We start from the raw sequence: 24,059 nt of genomic DNA, 5'->3' as shown, positions 1-24,059 counted from the left end.
TGATATGTTATAGTCTTCGTAGATGAAACACCTAATTTCATCACCGACTATGAACTACATTTTGAGTTTATAAGGAACTTGTGATTTACATCCTCTATAACTAAATCACATATAATGCATCTCATGGACTAAGATAATGTCCCATTAGTTCATTTATAGATAGTCTCATATAATTAAACAATTTAATTATTTATGACATGCCAATAAATTGGATTTTAGGGCACAAATCCCAATAATCTCCCACTTTCCCTCAAAGACAATTTATCATATATCCGACACTTATTTCCCTTTAGAGTAATCCATAATCACTCTAAGGCAAGGTTTGGAAACAAGTTACAGCTAGATTTATTGCATAAATTATATTTTCTACTACTATTTCTCATGTACTCATATCTCTCTAATGAGAAGATACTATTTACAATTAATGTGTATCTTCACCACCTAGAGTGAACACATATCTTTAAGTTCAACTTTATAATATGTATCTTCACCACCTAGGATGAACACATATCTTGAAGTCCAACTTCATGAATCACAATCAAACTACAAATCAGTATTTGTACATCCAGTTACTATCAAAACTTCACTTCTATGGACAAGCATATAATCCCTCATTCTCCCAAGATATTTGAGTATATGCTTTACTCCCACTAAATTAAATGATCTTTGATTAATTGATATTTGCGTACCATGCCCACTGCAAAATAGATATTTAGCCTAGCATGTAGCATAGTATAAAGACTTCCTACCTATTTGATATAAGGAATCATCTTAATATGCTCTTCCTTTTATATATCTTAGAACCACAATCCTATATAAAAGAACTTCAAACTTGAAAGGAAAGAATCCTTTCTTGAAGTATTACATGCTATACTTGGCTAGAATCTAATCTATTTAAGTAATTTGAGATAGACCCAACATCCTAATTTTTGAATTATAACAAAGTTAAATTCTTAGGATAACTAGTCTTTCCCAAGTACTTTATATCAATTTGGATTAGACAACAAAAAACTCCATTAATGACATTATCTCTACATCATTCTAAATGATTAGAATGTCATCAACATACATTAAGAAAATTATTATTCTATATAGCTTTTACACACATAAGGCCTTTTAATACTTGATCAAAATCAAACAATTTGATTTCTTGATCAAAGATGATATTTTATGATTTAGATGCTTGCTTTAGTCCATAAATGGAATTTAAGTAACTTGCATACTAAACACTATTGGTTCTTTGTTATGTACAAGTCTAATTACATCACAGAGATGTCTTTCTCAAGATTGCTACTAAAAGAGCTTTCTTGACATCCATTGCCATATTTCAGTCAAATGAAATATAATGAGTAAGAAAATCTAGATAGTGTCAAGCTTAACTATTGGTGAAAAAATCTTTTCATAATCGAACCATTTCTTTCTGAACAAATCTTTTCACCACTAGTCTTGACTTTGAAGGTTTACACATTCAATTCTATCAATTTTTTTTTTTTTTTTTTTTTGGTAGACCTATTTGAGAACAATAGGATTAATTCCATTAGGCACCACTACAAGTTCTAGACTTTAAATAGAATATAATTCTATTTACATAACCTTGATCCAATAATCCATATTCATATCATCTATTGCCTCTACGTAGGACCGAGGATCAAATTCATATCATTGTGGAATGACTTCAAAAGTTTATTTCAAAAGTATGAATTTATTTGTTAATTAACAATCCTCCCACTACGATATTGTACCGGTGCACTAGCTATAAATCTAGAATAATGCCTTGTGATGTATCTAATACAACCATTTCATTTCTAAATGTATTTTATAGTTGTCTTACAACAAATTCTGACATTTTGATGTAGGACACAATTTACTGTTTAATTATTGTAATTTGTTATTTTTGGTATTTTTATGTAAAAACGTTATTTTAGGTTTAAGAGATTTATTTCCTTGTTTTTAGGTGCATTTAATGCTTTTTAGGTCAAATTTGATTCCTGATATGGTAAGGTATCAATTAGGAGTTATTTTAGAATATATTTTCTTGTCTGTCAAGTTTTATGGAGCTCTTAAATATGCTCTTAAGTCTGTAAACGTTTTTTAATATATAATATTATTGAAAAAAAATCAGAAAAGGTGAGGCTTTGCTCTTCTTTTGGTTCTTCAGGAACTGTGAACTTATCAGGGATTCTTCCTTGTGGCGTTCAAACTTTATTCCTTCGGTTCGTATTCTTTATAATCATTGGGTTAAGGTTAACTTATACCTTTGGTTCGCGTTTCTATTATAAACGTTGGGTCAGGGTTTCTATCAAAACTCTGAATTTTAGCTTTTCTTGGGCAAGTATTCCAATATTTTTGTTGGGTCTCAAAGCGTGTCGATTGAGGTTCGCATCATTTGGTATTAAATATTCCAATATTTTTGTTGGGTCTCAAAGCGCGTCGATTGAGGTTCGCATCACATTTATGTTCTAGAACGTTTCTACATTTTGCTTTAAGATTATTCACATAGTCATCTTCAAGTAGCTTTGTATTTGTACTTTACAAACACCTTGTCATCTTTATGACTACCAAAAAAATCTTCTGCAATTCCTTTTGGATACCCAACATAAACACACATTTTTCTACCTTTTGATTTCAATTTGTTAGACTTCCTTTCTAGCACAAGTGCTGGACATCCCCAAAAGTAGAAGTATCATATACTAGGTTTTCACCCAGTCCACAATTTGAAAAATGTCATAGGAACAAACTTTTGAAATCATGTTTAGAAAACGTATAGTAAAACATAGAGCATATCTCCAAAAGAAATAAGCAAATGAAAATGCTTATCATGTACTTTACTATTTCTAAAAGAGCCTTATTCCTCCTTCATGTATGCACTCACTTAAAAGAAGTTATTGAAACTATATTACTTTTCAACAAAGGAACCCTAGATCATATTATCCTCTAAATAGAATTCATAGATTGGGAATATAACAAAATAATGGTTCTAAAAGCCCATCTTTCACCAAGCTTGAATATCATTTAGATTAATAAGATCTAGACATAAGTGCCAAAACATACATTGCTAAAGGATGAAAACTTTCTCTTTAAAAGTAAAACATGTAAATTTCCATCTAGAAAATAATCATGGACAATGCTTAGCTTTACCAAAACCGGAAACACTTTCCTTTTGGTCATACTTTTGAGTCTAATTTCCTTTTGGCAACTACTTGGGCAACTAGCATGCCCAACTATTCGGTATTATAATTCCAATTCTTACCACCTTTTCCTTTCGGTTTAGGCTAAGAATTTGAATTAAATGATATTGATCCTAGCCTTAGCTTTTAGGATGTCTTCCGTTGTGTAGAACTCACCCATCAATTCAGATAATATAAAAAAAAAATTTATTTATTTTCAAAACAATCTGACTTGACCAAATGATTCTAACAAGGACTTATGGATCATATCCATATGAGATTAACATTTAATCTCTACATCCAAGAATTCCAATTCAATTTATTTAAATAAAATATTTTCATAAAATGATATATAATTGGAACTCCTTAAGCTTTTCTTGGCACTCAATATGACTTATATTGAATATCGTCTAGTAGCACGATATTTCATACCAAAACATCTTATTTAGACTTAAGATTAAGTCTAAGTCTAGTACTAACTCTTGCATCTCATGCTGTAGCACAATTGATATAGAAGCCAATGAAAAATTATAGCATTTCAATGGAGACTATGATCATATCATAAGCTATCTTCCATTAATGCATCATGCGTAGGAAATCATGACAATGCTGAATCAAAACATATTTATGTACTTCAGCTCCTTTAAGCACCATGTCCAAAATTATATCTTAGTTAATGTGATTCAATAAAATTAGTAGTTAGGGAACAAAATTATGACAACTTTACTTTGAGACTACGAACATATTTACAGGGACATTATATTTTGCATCAATAATCATATAGTATGGAACTCGGAAAACATACTATACTAGGTGCAACGACAACCTAATCCCGCAATTAATATTCCTCGGAAGCGAGGTCATACCAATCACTATAATCAGGCGAGAAATATTCTCATTATTAATGCTATCATGGTAACTCTTACCAAACAAAAATAATTTGCCGCTTTTCCTTTAGCCTCTAAGTAATAATGACATAGCTCCAAAGCGTGGTCGTTCTCAATGTAAAAACACACTTCATCTATCATTAAGAAGAAAGAAGTTTAATCTGTAATACCATGAATTAAACACCCTCCAAAGGGAGCAAGACATATACGCCAAGGTGAGGTGCCTAATCACACTACTATAAACCAGCAATGGAGGCCGTGAGAATCAACCCTTGAATCTCTCTCCCACTAGAAATTTTAAAAACAAGTGGATTGTATTGAAAACATTGTGATCTTATCACAATTTTAACCCTACACATCAAATGTGTTTAATTGTTTAAATTCAATGTGATGTTACTAAGTCACGTGACAATTGTGTAACGAACTTTCGCGCAATCACAAAAAAGTTTAACCTTATAATCCGTGAAGTAAATACCCTTCGCATAGAATGCAAGACTCGAAGTTAAGACAAGGTATCTATTCACATTACAATAAACTTAACAAAAGGGTTATATCAACACTCCCACTCGTTATTTGGGTTTTTCTTAAATAATTGTGATCCCATCACAACTAATAACCTTGCACTTGTTGAAGACTCTAATCTCATTAGAATCACTAACTAAAATGGAGTCCTAAACTATTTGGGATTCCTTAAACACTAATTTACTTTAATTAGAATTTTAATCTCATTAAAAACCTCTAATTAAAATAAATTAAGGGCTTTCAAGCATACAACAATTCTAATCTCATTAAAATGTTTCTTAAAAGACAAGTCCCAAACTATTTAGGACTAAGAGTTCCATTTAACTAATATCTTTGATCTCATTAGGTCTTTTAGTTAGAAACATGTGTAATCTAATCACACATAGCCCTACTTTTTATACATGTAAAAAATAGGTGTCAGAATTTTTGGCTACTCATTCTGGCTACTAATTCGAGTTGCGAGTTTTGGCTACTCGTTTTGGCGACTTGCCCAGTCGCGAGACTCCAGTCACGAGTTTTGGCGACTTGTTTTGGCGATTCGTTCAGTCGCGAGAACCCAGTCACGAGTTCATCCAGAAGCTCTGGCGACTCACTCGCGACTCATCTAGCGACTCACCAGTCGCGAAAATGCCCAGAAATAGCAGTTTTTCTTTTAACTGTTTTTGACGATTCCAAAGAACAAAACACATTCTTAATAATCAAAAACGATGAGATTAAGATTAAAACTTGAATTTCATTGATGTTCAAGTGTTAAAATTCAATTTTACATGGTTAAAATCAAACTTAAACAACATCATAACATGAAAATCAGTTTTAATCAAATCATAGTTTCAACAACCATGCAGAAAATTAAATACATACATAATCTTGTAACATGATGAAACTATTATCTCTAATCCTAAAACTCACAAAACATGTTATACAAATTCGAATTGAAGACCGCTCTAATACCATTAATTGGAAAATACATGAAAATAGTTGTTTGTATCTCATACAAAACATGCCCAGTGGAAATTTAACGGATCTACTTCATTCGTAATCGATAACATGCACTATGTACGTTTTAGAATAAGAGAACAAAAAAGCGTACCTTAGTGCAGTGAAATTCAAAACCGAAGATCAGAAGCACTTGGAAAGACTTTTAATCTTCACTCCAATTCCACTTAATGCCCAAGATGTGTGATCTCTCAATCAGTTTTCATCAAAGAGAGAATAGGAGAGTGTCCAACACTCACATACAAACCATTTCATTCCTTGTATGAAAACTCTTATGAAAAGGTCTCATGAAAACATTTAATAAAATTCAGTATGTTTCTCTCCTTATATATAACTAATTACCTAATTGGGCTAGCCTTTTGGGCCATTCCAATTGGGTTCTTGTGTTTGGCTTAGAGTGGGACCAAAAGGGACCAATAAGACACTAGCTCTAATAGGCCTTGGGCTTTTCTGTCAACTCTTGGCAAGTCCAAAGTTACCATTAACTATATTTAATACCACTATATAAATATAGTTGCACTCTAGACCTTATCTATAAATTATATCCCAAGACTTTATTATACATGCAACCCTTTCATAAAATATTCGTAGTAATACAAAGTCATGAATATAGACTGCCACTTTGAAGATTACTACATCTTAATCCTTGAGTACCCGGTTTAATTCTTTATGTTATTCATTATATATTTATGAAATCCAATTCCATAAATATATACTTTAATAACTCCTTACTAAAGTGGTTGGGCCCAACTCTCTAAATAACCAAACCCATTAAACTTATCTCAAGGGAATATTTTGTATCTCCGTTAAGAGACTATGAATTCCATCTTGAGAATATATGTTCCATCAACACTAAATGTGGCTGCCCAACATATTGAGGTTTTGGCCGTGACTAATAGATCTCACTCCTGATTTATCAAAGCAACTTACATCTTATGATCAGGTCCATTATTCTCTCAAGATTAAGAATTTTTGTAAAATGAAGTCGTGAGATTTATTATTCATTTAACAATCGCTAGGAGAATAATAAATCTCACAGCGGTCCAGTTCAATATGTCTTAACTCTTAAAACATATCAACATACCAACTCGAAATCCCTATTTCCATGATCAAGACAAATTATCTTAGTTGATATGTTATAGTCTTCGCAGATGAAACTCTCAATTTCATCACCGACTACGAACTACATTTTGAGTTTACAAGGAACTTGTAATTTACATCTTCTATGACTAAATCACATACAATGCACCTCATGGACTAAGATAATGTCCCATTAGTTCATTTATAAATAGTCTCATATAATTAAACAATTTAATTATTTATGACATGCCAATAAATTGGATTTTCGGGCACAAACCCCAACAATTACTACGTTGTCTTGATGTCTATTGTACACACATGGTTCATCAAAATTTTGTTCAAAACCAAATGATTTGATTGCCTGATCAAATCTGATGTTCCATGACCTAGATGCTTGCTTAAGTCCATAAATGGACATTTTCAACTTGCACACCATATGCTCTTGGTTCTTTACTATGAAACCTTCCGGTTGCAACATGTAGATTTCTTCTTCAAGATTACCATTAAGAAATGCAGTCTTGACATCTATTTGTCAAATCTCATAATCATAATGAGCAACAATGGTTAAGAGAATTCTGATAAATTTAAGCACGGCTACTGGAGAAAAAGTTTCATCATAGTCAATGCCTTCTTTTTGCGTATACCCTTTCGCCACTAGTCTTGCTTTAAAGGTTTCAACCTTTCCATTTATCCCTCTCTCTCTTGTAAACACATTTGCAACCAACAGGCTTTAATGCCATTAGGTGCCTCTACAAAATCCCAAACTTGATTGGAATACATAAAATCCAATTCAGATTTCATAGCTTGGACCAAATTATGTGCATCTATATCATTCATTGTCTCCTCATAAGTGTAGGGATCCAATTTAGCCTCTTCTAAGATAGCTTCATAAATTTATCCCAAACCTATAAATCTCACAAGAGGCCGAACAATTCTCCCACTACGACGAGGTACCTATGTACTAGACATCTCATGAGTAGTATCTTGTGGTGTATCTAATATAACCACATCATCTCTAGTTTCATCCATTGGTTGTTCAACTATAAGTTCTTCTATTTCAGCCAAAACAACTTTACTCCTAGGATTAAAGTTATTCACATAATCATCCTCCAAGAATTTGGCATGAGTGCTAACAAACACTTTGTTATCCTTATGATTATAGAACAAATAACCTTTGGTTTCCTTTGAATACCCTAAAAACATGCATACTTCCGTTTTAGCTTCCAACTTATCAAACTTCCCTTTTAACACATGTGTTGGATATCTCCAGATGTGGAGATATTTCTTACTAGGCTTGCGCCCACTTCACAATTCCTTGGGTGTGTTAGGAACAAATTTTGATGGAATCAGATTCAAAATATGCATAGCAGTTTTTAGTGCATATCCCCAAAAGGAAATCAGTAAAGTTGAATAACTTATCATAGACCTAACCATTTCCAAAAGTTATTCCTTCTCTTCGCTACACCATTTTGTTGAGGAGTTCCAGGTGCAATTAGTTGGGATATAATCCCATTTTAAATTAGGTAATCCCTGAAATCCCCAAGAAGGTATTCGCCACCTCGATCAGATCGAATGGCCTTTATGTGTTTGCCTAATTGATTCTCAACTTCAGCCCTAAACTCTTTGAACTTTACAAAGGCTTCGGACTTCCGTCTCATTAGGTACACATAACCATATCTTGTGTAATCATCCATGAAAGTGATGAAGTACTCATAACCTCCTTTTGCTTGGGTTAATATAGGACCACATACATCCGTATGAACTAATTCAAGCAACTCTTGGGCTCTTCTACCATTTACATTAATAGGTTGTTTGGTCATTTTACCTTCCAAACAAGATTCACAAACTGGAAATTCATCAAAGTCCATGGGCTCTAAGAGTCCATCTTTGATTAGTCTTTGAATTCTATTTGAATTAATATAACCTAAATACAAGTGCCAAAGATATGTATCACTAGAAGGAAACTTTCTCTTTAATGATTTTACATGAGAGTTATTATCTAATTTAGAATTATGTAATTTATGCTTATCAGGAGTTAATATATAAAAATCATCCACAATACTGCCAGAACAGATAAATATTTTATCCTTCTTTATTACAACATTGTCCTTCAGGATAATGCAATACCCATTGCATAAATTAACTTCCTACGAACATTAGGTACATACAGACAGTCTTCCAACATTAAAACTCTTAGAACTAAAACATAAATTAAATATTCCAACAGATACAACTTGAACTCTACTCCCATCCGCTAAGGTAAGAAACAATTCTCCTTTATTCAGCTTTCTAGTCTCCTGGAACCCTTGTAAAGAATTGCAGATATGATTAGTACAACCTGAATCCACACACCAGGAATCCGTGGGATTTTGTACCAAACATATTTCAAGAAGAAAAGAACTTTTCATACCCTTATTCTTGGCAGCTTTAAAATTTGGACAATTCCTCTTCCAATGTCCTTTCTCACCACAATGGAAACATTTTCCTTTGGGCTTCTTTTCCTTCTTCTTCTTCTTCTTTTTCTTACCCTTGCCTTTCGACTTAGGTTGAGAAGTAGAAACTTCACCAACATTGGCTTCAACATTAGAAGTACCAAGGATGCCTTTCGCCGTTACAAATTCATTCATCAATTCAGACAAAGAATAAACCTTTTTGTTCATATTATAATTCAGTCTGAATTTCTTAAATGATTTCGGTAGTGACTGGAGTATCATATCCACTTGGGATTCTCCATCAATGTCAGCACCTAAAACCTCTAATGTATTCAGATTAGAGATCATTGTAAGACAATGCTCTCTCACTAAAGTACCTTCAGCCATTTTGGCATTATAAATTTGCCACATGGTTTCTTGCCTTGCTAAACGACCTTGCCCACCAAACATCTCCTTCAAACTATGCATTATGTCCGAAGCTAGTTCTACATCCTGCATTTGATACTGTAGAACATTTAAGATAGATGCTAGGATGTAGCACTTGGCCATCTCATTAGATTTCTGCCAATGATCATATCGTTTTTTTTCCTCAAAAGAAGTATCTAATGAAGGAAAGTAGGATACGGTTGAGTAAGCACATATTTGTGCTCTTCAACAGTTAAAACAATGTCCAAATTTCTTTTCCAGTCAACATAGTTGGATCCAGTCAGTTTGTTTTGATTAAGAATAGAAACAAGTAGGCTAAATGATGCCATGTTCAAATCTAAAAACAATAAACATAAATATGATAAGTAAACTGGACATTATCAATTTAGCATATAAACATATAATACATAACCTTAATAAAAACCATAACATAATATATGCAATGATAACCCAATCCCATGTTTATAATTCCTTAGTAGGAAGTTTATTATAAACACTATGATTGATCGAGAACTATTCTCATTATTAGTGCTATCATGATAACTCCTATCAAACACTAATAATATGCCGTATTACATTTGACCTGTAAGTAATAATGACATAGCTCCTTTGGGAGGTTAACATTACACTTAGTCTAGTGTACACCATTATCTAGAATCATGTGTAGTCACATTTCATCTCCCTTTATATTGTTTAAACTTGTAGTACCATGAAACAAAACACCCTCCTTTGGGATCGCGAGGCATATACGCTAAGACGAGGTGTTTGTCTACACTACTTTAAACGGGTAAGTTCAATCTCGTAGTACTATAAAATAAACACCCTCCTTAGGGATCGCGAGGCAAATACGCCAAGACGAGGTGCTTATCTCACACTACTCTGAACCGATAATGGAGGCCGTGAGATGCAACCCTTGTATCTCTCTCCCACTAGATGTTTTAAAATAAAGGTTTTTAGTTTAAAACATGCATAAACAAATTACACATAGCCTTGCTCTTTATATATATAAAAAACACTTAGAGAAAATTCTGGATCCACAGCCTTCGATCGATCCTCGATAGATGCTCGATTGATCGAGAAAAGTTCTTGATGCTCGATCGATCCTCGACAGATGCTCGATCGATCGAGAAACTATTCCGCGAAGCTCGATTGATGCTCGACAGATCCTTGATCGATCGAGAGATCTTCTGTCAGCTCGATCGGTGCTCGACAGATGCTCGATCGATCGAGCGTCAAGAATTTCAAAATTTCCAGCATTTTTCTAAGACAGTTTTTAAACGTTTTCATGTATAAAACAACCAACATACGATCATAATGAACATAAATTGATATCAAAACTAAATTTCATTGATGCTATAGCCATAAAGTTCAGTTTAATATACCTAAACTCAAAATTAAACAACATCATAACATCAAAATCAGTTTTTATCAAACAATAATTTCAACAACCATGTAGAAAACTAATTTCTAACAACATGAAACTATTGTCACTTATTCCAAAACTCAAAACATGTTAAAAAAATATGAAATGAAAACTTGGCTCTGATACCATTTGATGGAAAATATGCATATTTGTATCGCATACATAACATACGCAACGGAAAAATAACGGATCTACTTCATTCATAAATGTTAACATGCACCATGTAAGTTTCAGAATTTGAGAACTAGAAAGTGTACTTTGGAGCGGTGAATTTCAAAACGGAAGATTGAAATCACTTGGAAACACTTTCAATCTTCATTCTAATTCCACTAACGCCCAAGATGTGTGGTCTCTCAATCAGTTCCAAAAGGAGAATGTTAAGGAGTGTCTAACACTTCTTACACTACTTCACAATAGTGTTCTTTCAAAATCCTCTCTAGAAAATTCTGTATGTTTCTCTATTTGTATCTAACTGATTATCTAATTGGGTTGGCCTTTTGGACATTTCCAATTGGGCTTAAGTATGTGGCTTAGAGTAGGATCAAAAGGGACTAATAAGACACTAGCTCCCATGGGCCTTGGGCTTTTCTGTCAACTCTTGACAAGTCCAAAATTACCATTAATTATATTTAATACCATTATATAAATATAGTTGCACTCTAGGCCTTATCTATAAATTATATCCCAAGACTTTATTGTACATGCAACCCCATCATAAAGTATTCGTAGTAATACAAAGTCATGAAAGAAGACTGCCACTTTGTAGATTACTACATCTTATCATTGAGTACCCGGTTTAATCCTTTAAGTTATTTATCATATATTTATGAAATCCAATTCCATAAATATATACTTTAGTAACTTTTAACCAAAGTGGTTTGGCCTAATTCTTTGAATAACAAACCCATTAAAATTATCTCAAGGGAATATTTTGTATCTCCGTTAATAGACCATGAATTCCATCTTGAGAATATATGTTCCATCAACACTAAATGTGGTTGCCCAACATTCTGAGGTTTTGACCGTAACTATAGATCTCACTCCTGATATATCAAAGCAACCTATACGTCATGATCAGGTCTATTATCCTCTCAGGATTAAGAGTTCATGCAAATATAAGTCGTGAGTTTATTATTCAATTGACAGTCATTAGGAGAATAATAAATCTCACAGCGGTCTAGTTCAATATATTTTAACTCTTAAAACATATCAACATACCAACTAGAAATCTCTATTTCCATGATCAAGACAAATCATCTTAGTTGATATGTTATAATCTTCGTAAATAAAATGGTCAATTTCATCACCGACTACGAATTACATTTTGATTTTACCAGGAACTTGTGATTTACATCTTCTGTGACTAAATCACATAAATCACATACAATGCATCTCATGGACTATATGCTAATGTCCCAATATTCATGTTACCATTATTTTTAGATAATAACAAAACAACTTTATTAAGCACAACATTAAGTCATACATAATATCATACATAATAACATACATAGCATCATACAATAGGATTTAAGGGTACACAACCGAACACCCGTAGGCAAGACTTAGTTTTTGATGAGGATTAGGTGCCATCGACATCCTTGATTGTCGATCCATCTAGAAGGAAGGACTTAGTTTTAGATAAGGATCGAGTGTCGTTGGCATCGTTGATCGTCGGTATCCTTTGTTATTGATCTATCCCATAAGGATGAGCATTAGGTTCCCATACGCATCCTTGGTTGTCGATCCATCCCATGATATTAGATGCCTATTGGCATCCTTGGTCGTCAGTCCATCCCATAGGTAGGACTTAGTTTTGGATAAGGATCAAGTGCTTGTAGGCATCCTTGATCGTTGGTCTATCCCGTACGCAGGACCTAGTTTTGGATAAGTATCAGGTGTTGTCAACATCCTTGTTCTTCGGTTTATCCCATAGGTAGGACTTAGTTTTGGATGAGAATCAGGTGTCATTGCCATGCTTGTGTAGGAAAAACATAGTTTGTGTCACATGTAAAAGATACGCAGCGAAAAATTAACGGATCTACTTCATTTGCAATTGATAACATGTACAATGTAAATTTCAGAATTTAAGAACAAGAAAGTGTACCTTGGTGCTGTGAAATTCAAAATCAAAGATTAGAAGTACTTGGGAACACTTTTAATATTCACTCCAATTCCACTTACGGCTAAGAAGTGCGATCTCTCAATTAGTTTATACATATGTGTTCAAGGGAGAATAAGAGAGTAGCTTACACTCACATACATATCATTTTTATATCTTACCATCCATCATCAAATTTTATTTGTTTCTCTCCTTATATATAACTGATTATCTAATTGGGCTAGCTTTTTGGGCTATTCCAATTAGGCTTTAGTATGTGGCTTGGAGTGGGACCAAAAGGAACAAACAAGACACTAGCTCCAATGGGTTTTGAGCATTTCTATCAACACTTGACAAGCCCAAAATTACCATTAATTATATTTAATACCACTATATAAATATAATTGCACTCTAGGCCTTATTAATAAATTATATACCAAGACTTTATTATACATTTAATCCCTTCATTAAAATATTCGTAGTAATACAAAGTCATGAATGTTGACTGTCACTTTGAAGATTATTACATCTTAATCCTTGAGTACTCGGTTTAATCCTTTAAGTTATTTCTAATATATTTATGAAATCTAATTTCATAAATATATACTTTAAAAACTTCTTACTAAAGTGGTTAGGCCTAACACTCTGACTAACCAAACCCATTAAACTTATCTAAAGGGAATATATATCTCCGTTAAGAGATTATGAATTCCATCTTGAGAATATATGTTCCTTCAATGTTAAATGTAGCTGCCCAACATTCTGAGATTTTGATCGTGACTTTAGATCTCACTCTTGATATATCAAAGCAACCTACATTTCATGATCATGTTCATTATTCTCTCAGGATTGAGAGTTCATGTAAATAGAAGTCGTGAGATTTATTATTCATTTGACGGTCTTTAGTAATATAATAAATCTCACAGCAATCCAGTTCAATACGTCTTAACACTTAAAACATATCAACTAAAAGTCTCCACTTCCATGATCAAAACAAATCATTTTAGTTGATATGTTATAGTCTTCTCAGATGAAATGCCCAATTTCATTTTCGATTATGAACTAAAATTTTGAATTTACAAAGAACTTGTGATATATATCTTCTTTGACTAAATCACATACTATGCATCTCATGGACTATATGATAATGTCCAAATATTCATGTTACCATTATTTTAGATAATAATAAAACAAGTTTATTACATAGAACATAATGTCATACATGACATATAATAGGATTTTAGGGCACTAATCCCAACAATCTCCCACTTGCCTTAAAGACTATTGTGCACTAATCTAACTCCCATTTTCTCCAAATATGACTCAAAAGTCCCTTGGGGCAAGGCTTTGGTAAATAGATCTGCTAGAATATTTGCACTATCAATCTCTGCTACTACTACATCTCCTCGAGTAACAATGTCTCGAATGATGTGGTACTTTCTTTCAATATGCTTTCTTTTCTTATGATTTCTTGGATCCTTGGATTGTGCAACTGCTCCACTATTGTCATAGAACAATGTGATAGGAACTTGCTCCATTCTCACAACACCAAGATATGAAAGGAATTTCTTAAGCCAAACAGCTTCTTTTGCCGCTTCACAAGCAGCAACATATTTAGCTTCTAATGATGCAAAGAAAACCAGTAGGCTAGATGCTTTAGGCTTCAAAGAACTAATTCTGCTTTGAAGGCCTGAAAAAGAAAGAATAAACGATTAAACGTGACTAGGAGGACCAGCCAAGAACCCTCCGATGGCAAAGTTAGTTTCTCTCTCAAAGTCTAGAGTTCCAACTTTTTAGGAATTGTAAAAACTTATCTTCACTTGATGTGAATGAACGTTTATATAGTGTGGTCTTGGAACAGTTACTTGTATCATTACTCGTCCTACAAATGTGGAGGTCTGAGAATTCAAGGTTAACTTCCATGACTGTTATAGGAGTTAGAACATTTCATCTCCTATAACTGTCGTGGAAGTTAATTCTTGCGAAGGAAATTATAATGGTGAATCCAAATAGTGACACGTGGTCCAAATGATTTATCTTAAGTGTTAGGGCTCGTCCAGGGGTTTTCGTTATGGATGAGCCACATTCCTACGGATAACCGTCCTAACAAGGGAAGCCATTCTAGCCCTAGACGACCCCTATGGACGAGTTGGAGTTCACGTATTTTTGCTCATCACTAGTTCCGCCTTGTTCAAGGGTCGTTCAATGTGCCATAAAAGTTATTGTTGTCCTTGGACACGTGTCCTGACGTTGATCAATGAAAGCACCCCACGTGTTAACATTTTTTTGGTTGCCCTTATGTGGTCCAGTTTGTGCCACGTGTCATGATTTTGTTAGGGGTTTGTCTCGACAATTCACTTTTCGAGGCGAACGCCACGTGGTGCCTTTTGATTGGTTGTGTCGTTTCAGATACCAAACTTTGTTGTCTATAAATAGTGAAATTCCTCTCCTACCCTTCGTATTTCTTCAAATTTTCCCCCTTGACATTCGTCGTCCAGAGCCTCATTTAGAAGTGTTTTCGCATCCCTAGTTTTTCTTCGTTTAGAGCCAGGTATCTTCTTCATACTTGTCTTTAGGTTTTCCTTAAGTTTTCAAAATGTCTAAAATCGTTGTCCCTTCATCTAGTAATAGTGTTGATAAGGAGATAGATGAGTACCATAACTCAACTAGCTATAGTGGCTCTAGTAGTATTAGTGATAGTAGTAGTGGAAGAAACACCACGAACGAGAAATATACCTCTGGGGTTCCTTTAGAAGACCTTCAAGAACAACTTAGGACGAGAGTAGTGTCTAAGTCTGGGGCCGGTCCTTCGAGTGCTCCCTTGTTTACTCCTCAGGACGAGGTTGAGACAATATACAACTGTGGTGTGGGAGTCCATTCTAGGACGGACGATAAGAAGTTAGCGTTTCTTAGAAGTTGGTATCGAATTCCAGCCTCGTTTTGGTGTAGGATTCTTAGGAGGTCTTAGGTTGCCTCTTAATGCTTTTGCTAGGGAGTTACTCACTAGGTTAGGTTTAGGGTTGTGTCAGTTTAACCCTAATGCGTGGAGACTAGTTGTCTCTATGCAAATTTTGTGGAGAGAGGTGTTTGAAGGGCATCATCCTCTTACTGTGGACGAATTCCTTTACTGTTACAAACCCTCTGAAATTAACCAATCCCTTGGCTTTTATCAATTTACAGCTAGAGGGAAAGATTTTAGGTTAATAAAGTCTTTGGTTACGACAGATAGGAACTAGAAGACGAAGTTTTTCTTCGTCTCTGGTTTTTGGGCAGGACACCCTGTTGAGATTGGCAGGGATCCGTTTACCCCATATACTGAAGAGTTAAGGAACCTTCGACCTAAAGGTATGCTTATTATCATTGTTTTGTTATCTTTACTATGCATGTTGTTTTATAATTATTTTAACTCCCATTTCTTTTCCCCTTCCTTTTTGCAGGTGTTAGACAACCGTCCTTGAACAAGTTCTATCTTGGACATATTCAAAAGGCTCGTCTTCACCCTGAGAGAGATTTCCATTCCCTAGTTACTCTTCAACGTTTTGCTACGTGGGGACTTGGTCTTGAACCCTCTCTTGAAGCCATAGCCCACGAACTTACAGTCCATCAACGTAAGTATTGTTAGGATTAGTACCCTTAAATCCTATTGTATGATGCTATGTATGATATTATGTATGACATTATGTATGACATGATGTACGACTTAATATTGTGATTGATAAAGTTATTTTATTATTATCTAAAATAATGGTAACATGAATATGGGACATTATCATATAGTCCATGAGATGCATTGTATGTGATTTATGTGAAAAGTCACAGAAGATGTAAATCACAAGTTCTTTGTAAACTCAGAATTTATAGTTCGTAGTCGGTGATGAAATTGGGCATTTCATCTGCGAAGACTATAACGTGTCAACTAAGATGATTTGTCTTGATCACGGAAGTGGAAGCTTCTAGTTGATATGTTGATATGTTTTAAGAGTTAAAACATATTGAAAAGGACCGCTGTGAGATTTATTATTCTCCTAATGACTGTCAAATGAATAATAAATCTCACGACTTCTATTTGCATGAACTCTTAATCCTAAGAGAATAATGGACCTGATCATGAAGTGTAGGTTGCTTTGATATATCAGGAGTGAGATCTGAAATAACGGTCAAAACCTCAGTATGTTGGGCAGCCACATTTAGTGTTGATGGAACATATATTCTCAAGATGGAATTCATAGTCTCTTGATGGAGATATAAAATATTCCCTTGAGATAAGTTTAATGGGTTCAGTTATTCAGAGAGTTAGGCCTAACCACTTTAGTAAGAAATTACTAAAGTATATATTTATGAAATTGGATTTCATAAATATATAATGAATAACTTTAAAGAATTAAACCGGGTACTCAAGGATAAGATGTAGTAATTTACAAAGTGGCAGTCTACGTTTATGACTTTGTGTTACTACGAATATTTTATGAAGGGGTTACGTGTATAATAAAGTCTTGGGATATAATTTATTAATAAGGCCTAGAGTGCAATTATATTTATATAGTGGTATTAAATATAATTAATGGTAACTTTGGACTTGTCAAGAGTTGACGGAAAAGCCCAAGGCCCATTGGAGCTAGTGTCTTATTGGTCCCTTTTGGTCCCACTCCAAGCCACACACTAAAGCCCAATTGGAAAGGCCCAATTAGATAATCAGTTAGTTATAAAGGGAGAAACATACATAATTTTTATGAGAAGAGATTAGAAAAGAAAAAGAAACGGTGTGTGAGAGAGTGTGAGACACACTTTCATTCTCCCTTTGAAAAACTGATTGAGAGACCACACATCTTGGGCGTAAAGTGGAATTGGAGTGAAGATTAAAAGTGTTCCCAAGTGCTTCTAATCTTTGTTTTGAATTTCTCCACACCAAGGTACGCTATCTTGTTCTTAAATTTTGAAATTTACTTTGTGCACGCTATCAATCATGAATGAAATAGATCCTTGTTTGTTGCTTCCGCTGTGGGTTTTGCAAGAGATGCAAAACCAGAATTTTTCCTTCAAGTATTTACTTTGAAAAAATTCCTTTTGATGTCATATTTTGGAATGATTCTAACAATTTTCTTTGTAAGGATGGCTATTATGAAGGAGAACAAAGGGAAGGAGGTAGTGGACGAGGCTGCTAGGCCAGAGGCTTAGTCTCAGCTTCGTCTTTCCATTGGGGACAAAAGGAAGAATTTTTCCAAGACGTTGGATTTTAAAAACCTTTCCAGTCGTCGAAGGCATAAGAAGGCGAAACATGGGTCGTCTAGGCCTGAAGTCGTTAAGCCAGGCACCGCCCCTCCTAACTCCTAAGTGCCACCCATCCAAGTCCTTGATGTGGACGTGCCTAACCCTACTGGCGCTACCCCGTCTAAGACCACTACTCCTGCTTCATCTCAGCCTCATTCAAAGGTTCCTATGAACATAATTGAAAACGAGGACTTAGCCTGGGAGAGATTTTAAAAGTCTGTGACTGAGGAAGACGTGGCTGCTTGCTATGATATGTCCTTGAAGGAGTTTGAACACTCTGTTGTTCATGACCTCTTCAAGGTATGTAAACTTATCTTTACCTCTTCCTGTCATTCTACTGCCTAGTCATCATACTACCTAATCATAAGATTTTTGTATCTTGTTGTCCTTTGCTCTGAATCCATCCTTACCTCGTCAATAAGAACAAGTTCAAGACGAAATTGTTCTTCATTTTCCTTCTCCTGGTACTTCATCACTCGATGGTTAGCCATATGAACTTCTGTAGGTATGACTGCTTCGCTTCCGTAGGCTAGCTTGAAAGGGGTTTCTCCTGTTAGGGTCCTCACAATCGTCCTGTAAGCCTAAAGAACACTTGGCAGCTCATCTGGCCATACCCCTTTTGCCCCCTCAAGCCGAGTCTTGATTATTTTTAGCAAGGATCAGTTTGCTACTTCTGCTTGTCTGTTCGCTTGTGGGTGGGAGGGCGAGGAATAGTGATTCTTGATTCCAAATTGTTCACAAAAATCTCTGAAAGGTGCGTTGTCAAATTGTCGTCCATTATCAGATACTAGTACCCCAAACTTGCATACAATGTTCTTCCAAACAAAGTTTTTAACATTTTGCTAGTAATTTTTGCTAAAGGTTCGGCTTCCACCCACTTAGTAAAGTAATCTAACCCTACTACCAAAATTTTCATCTGTCTGGTTCCTAGTGGGAAAGGACCTAAGATATCCATTCCCTATTGCACAAAGGGCCATGGGGCCATCATCGGGGTTAGGTACTCCGAGGGTTGTCTAGGAACGTTGCTGAAGTGTTGACACTGCTGGGTTGTCTAGGTACTCTGAGGGCTCTATTTTTTTTTTTTAAATAAGACTCTTAACTGTTTTCACAGGCAATGTCAAAGTTCATTACGACGTCCAGGAAGGCCACAAAGATAGACAATGAGAGGGCCAAGCTTGAGACGAGGCTACGGCAGGTTAAGGACGATTACAGAGGCTGGGCTGAGGTAGTAGGCAAGGCTAAGGACGAGGTTAAGGAGCTTAAGAATCTCGTCAAGGAGCTGAAGGCTGACATTGTTGAGAAGGACACTCATCTTGATCATTTTCAGAAAAGGAATGACAAGCTAAGTACCCTTCTTAAGGATGCCAAAAAGATTGATGTGGAGGAGTTAAAAGCTTCCAGCCAGTTCACTGACCTTCTAGACACGAACTATGCTACTGGCTTCGAAGATTTTCGCATGGACGCTATTGAATGCTTCCTTGAGGTTGACTTCAGCCCCATCAAACTTCAGCTTGGTGGCACTGCTAGCTCCCTCCTCTAGATGAGCTTAGAGGATGTTAACGTTGAGGACGATGCCACCACGCAGCCTGCCCAGGACGAACCTAGGACCGGAGATGCCCCTCCTCAGTAAAAATTTGTATCAGAGAAAAGTTATTTTAGTTTCCCTTTGTCTTTTCCTTCTTTCTTCTTCTTCTTCTTTTTTTTTTTTTTATTTTTATTTTTTTATATGAAGTCCATTGTCTAGGACCATTTGAAAATTATTTCAAATACATTTCACTCATCCAGAAAACTTAGGACGAGTTCCCAAACAATTGCCTTTTTAGGCTTTTACTTTATAAGGGTTTTTGGACGGTGGTCGTCTACCCTTTAAGGCTTTGACTAATGAATGTTTATTTTCATTATTAGCCTATTATTGAACATATTATTGTATGGACGAGTTTGTCTTTTTGTTTTTACCATTCATGTTATTGGTTTTCAAATGGTCCGTTCATTCGTGGTGCTTTGCTCGTCTATATACTTCATTCCTTCATGTTCAACATGTTTGCCATTCTTTAAATATTACAAGTACAACTCGTCCTAAGAATGGTACTAATGATTTAGCTAGTTCTTTCTCTCGTCCATAGGTTGGATGATTGGCCTTCGTCTTTGGACGAGACGTATCTAGTGTTCTACTCGTCCAAAATACTGGAGCATCTTGGCTAGGCGTTCATCCATGGATTTTAAATACTTTCACTGCATGCATTTTCTCGTCCATTTCTTGGGCGTCACGCTTATAGTTTCATCCCATCCTCTAGACGAGTACGGGTTTTCTCGTCCGTTTATTAGACGAGTATGCCTTGGCTTATTTTTCTTTCTCTCGTCCATGGGCTGGACGATTGGCCTTCGTCTTTGGACGAGACGTATCTAGTGTTCTACTCGTCCAAAATACTGGAGCATCTTGGCTAGGCGTTCATCCATGGATTTTAAATACTTTCACTGCATGCATTTTCTCGTCCATTTCTTGGGCGTCACGCTTATAGTTTCATCCCATCCTCTGGACGAGTACGGGTTTTCTCGTCCGTTTATTAGACGAGTATGCCTTGGCTTATTTTTCTTTGCTTTATCCTCATTTCGAGGAAAGCTTATGAACGTTACATCCATGCATCCAGAGATTTTCATTTGTCTTAGGCTTTAACCTTCTTGTGGGTGATATTATGGAAATTAGATTCATGCATCAAATACATTGAAAATTCAAACCATATTTATAATATAAACATCGTGCATAAGTATGGCACATGCCTAGGAGCTAGTGCCTTAGGAAATTAAAATACTTATACAAACCAAGTACATAACTTCATCCTTCACAAACTAGTCCGTAGACAACACAAAAGTTAGGAACTAATGCGCTTTTCATTATTTAAAAATACATAATAATAGTAAACATGAGTAAACCTGTAAACCACACAGCTGTAACCTCGTCCATGATGCTCGTCCATGGTAATTCTCGTCCTAGCTCACCCTTCATTGATAGTACCTTCTTAGATGCTCCACGTTCCAAGGATGTTTCAGCTTCCGTCCGTCCAGAGCTTCCAAGTAGTATAACCGCTGCCTCATGCAATTGACAACTCTGTAGGGTCCTTCCCAATTGGGCCCTAGTTTTCCATGAGCCGGATTTCTGGTTGCCAAGGATACCCTTCTAAGGACGAGGTCCCCAATGTTGAAACGTCTGGGTTTTACCATGGCATCATACTGCCTAGTCATAAGATTTTTGTATCTTGTTGTCCTTTGCTCTGCATCCATCCTTACCTCGTCAATAAGATCAAGGTCAAGACGAAGTTGTTCTTCATTTTCCTTCTCCTGGTACTTCATCACTCGATAGTTAGCCATATGAACTTCTGTAGGTATGATTGTTTCGCTTCCGTAGGCTAGCTTGAAAGGGGTTTCTCCTGTTGGGGTCCTCACAATCGTCCTGTAAGCCCAAAGAACACCTGGCAGCTTATCTGGCCATACCCCGTTTGTCCCCTCAAGCCGAGTCTTGATTATTTTTTAGCAAGGATCAGTTTGCTACTTCTGCTTGTCTGTTCGCTTGTGGGTGGGAGGGTGAGGAATAGTGATTCTTGATTCCAAATTGTTCACAAAAATCTTTGAAAAAATTGTCATCCATTATCAGATACTAGTACCCTAGGTACCCCGAACTTGCATACAATGTTCTTCCAAACAAAATTTTTAACACTTTGCTAGTAATTTTTGCTAAAGGTTCGGCTTCCACCCACTTGGTAAAGTAATCTGACCCTACTACCGAAATTTTCATCTGTCTGGTTCCTAGTGGGAAAGGATTTAAGATATCTAGTCCCTATTGCACAAATGGCCATGGGGCCATCATTGGGGTTAGGTACTCTGAGGGTTGTCTAGGCACGTTGCTGAAGCGTTGACACTGGTCACATACCTTGACATAAGCCTTAGCATCTGCTTGAATAGTTAGCCAGTAGTAGCCTGCACGGACGACCTTATGGACTAGTGATCTCGCTCCTAAGTGATTCCCGCATGCTACTTATGGACTTCCCTTAATACATAGTTTGACTCGTTCAGAGCTAGGCACCTTAGGTAGGGTTGAGAGAAGCCTCGTTTGTATAGTACTTCATCTATGAGGACGTACTTAGCAGCCCTGGCCCTCAATTTACTAGCCTCGTCCTTGTCTTTTGGAAGCTTCCCATCCTTAAGATAGACTATTATTGGACTTATCCAATTTTCTCCTCCTCCTATCTGCTGTATCTCAGGAAGGTCTATGCTCAGCATGTATTGGATTTTGTCATACTCATCCATAATTCCTTCCGCCGAAGCTGCTTTTGCCAAAGCATCTGATTCCATGTTTTCCTCCCTAGGGAGTTGAACAAAATTGGCTTCTTTAAACTTTTGGACGAGCCGCTTTACTTTGTTGAGATATTTCTTCATTCGATTCTCCTTAGCTTTACACATTTCATTCACTTGGTTAATAACCAATTGAAAGTCTCCTTTAACTACCACTGACTCCGCCCTTAAGGACTTAGCCAATTCTAGTCTTTTAAGGAGAGCTTTATATTTAGCTTCGTTGTTGGTGGTTTGGTATTGTAGACGGGCTGCGTAATCCAACTTATCTCCCTTCGGGGATTTTTGTATGACTCTAATCCCTCCTGCGTATAGTGTGGACAAGCCATCTACATTGATAACCCACCTTTGAGTCCTTACCTCTTTGTCTAGCTCGTCCTGAGTAGGAGTGAACTCCGCAATGAAATCTGCCAATGCTTGTGCTTTTACTGCGCTCCCTGGTTGGTACCTAACATCAAACTCACTAAGTTCCACTGCTTATTGGATTAGTCGTCCTACGGCTTCCAACTTGTTCATTGCCTTCTTTAGGGGATGATCAGTCAGGACGTTGATAACTAGGATTGAAAATAATGCCTCAGTTTTCTAGAAGCTGTGACCAAAGCAAAGGCTAGCTTTTCCATCATTTGATATCGTCTTTTCGCTCCTCTTAGCGCCCGGCTTGTATAAGAAATCGACTTCTGAATCTGCTCTTTTCTAATCAATGCCGAGCTCACTGCATGTGGGGACACCGCCAAGTACAAATATAATTCTTCGCCAGGCACGGATGGGCTCAGCAAAGGTGCTGTGGTGATGTACGTCTTGAGGTCTTGGAAGGCCTTCTGACACTCGTCCGTCCACTCAAATGCCTTTTTGAGAACCTTAAAAAATGGTAAACACTTGTTAGTAGCTTTCGAGATGGACCTGTTAAGGGCGGCAGCTCGTCCGGTGAGAGATTAGACATATTTGATATTCTTCGGTGGCTCCATATTCAGTATTGCCTGGATTTTTTCAGAGTTTGCCTCAATTCCCTTATGTGAAACCATGAACCCTAGAAACTTCCATGACGAAACTCCAAAAGCACACTTGCTTGGATTCAACTTCATGTTATACCGCCTAAGGGTATCAAAAGTTTCTTGAAAGTCGTCCAAATGCTTCTCCTCATCCAAACTCTTTACCGGCATGTCATCTACGTAAACCTCCACATTCCATCCGATTTGTGGACGAAACATATGGTTAACTAGTCTTTGGTAAGTCACCCCCGCGTTATTTAAACCAAAAGGCATCATCTTGTAGCAAAATAACTATTGGCTAGTAATGAAGGAAGTCTTCTTTTGATCCATCTCGTCCATTCTTATTTCATTGTAGCCTAAAAAGGCATCCATGAAACTTAGCAATTTATGACCCGCTGTCGAATCCACCAGTTGGTCAATGCGT

The sequence above is a fragment of the Castanea sativa genome, chromosome 4, assembly GCF_040712315.1.
Source record: "Castanea sativa cultivar Marrone di Chiusa Pesio chromosome 4, ASM4071231v1".
NCBI lineage: Eukaryota > Viridiplantae > Streptophyta > Magnoliopsida > Fagales > Fagaceae > Castanea > Castanea sativa.
This window is presented reverse-complemented; position numbering follows the sequence as displayed.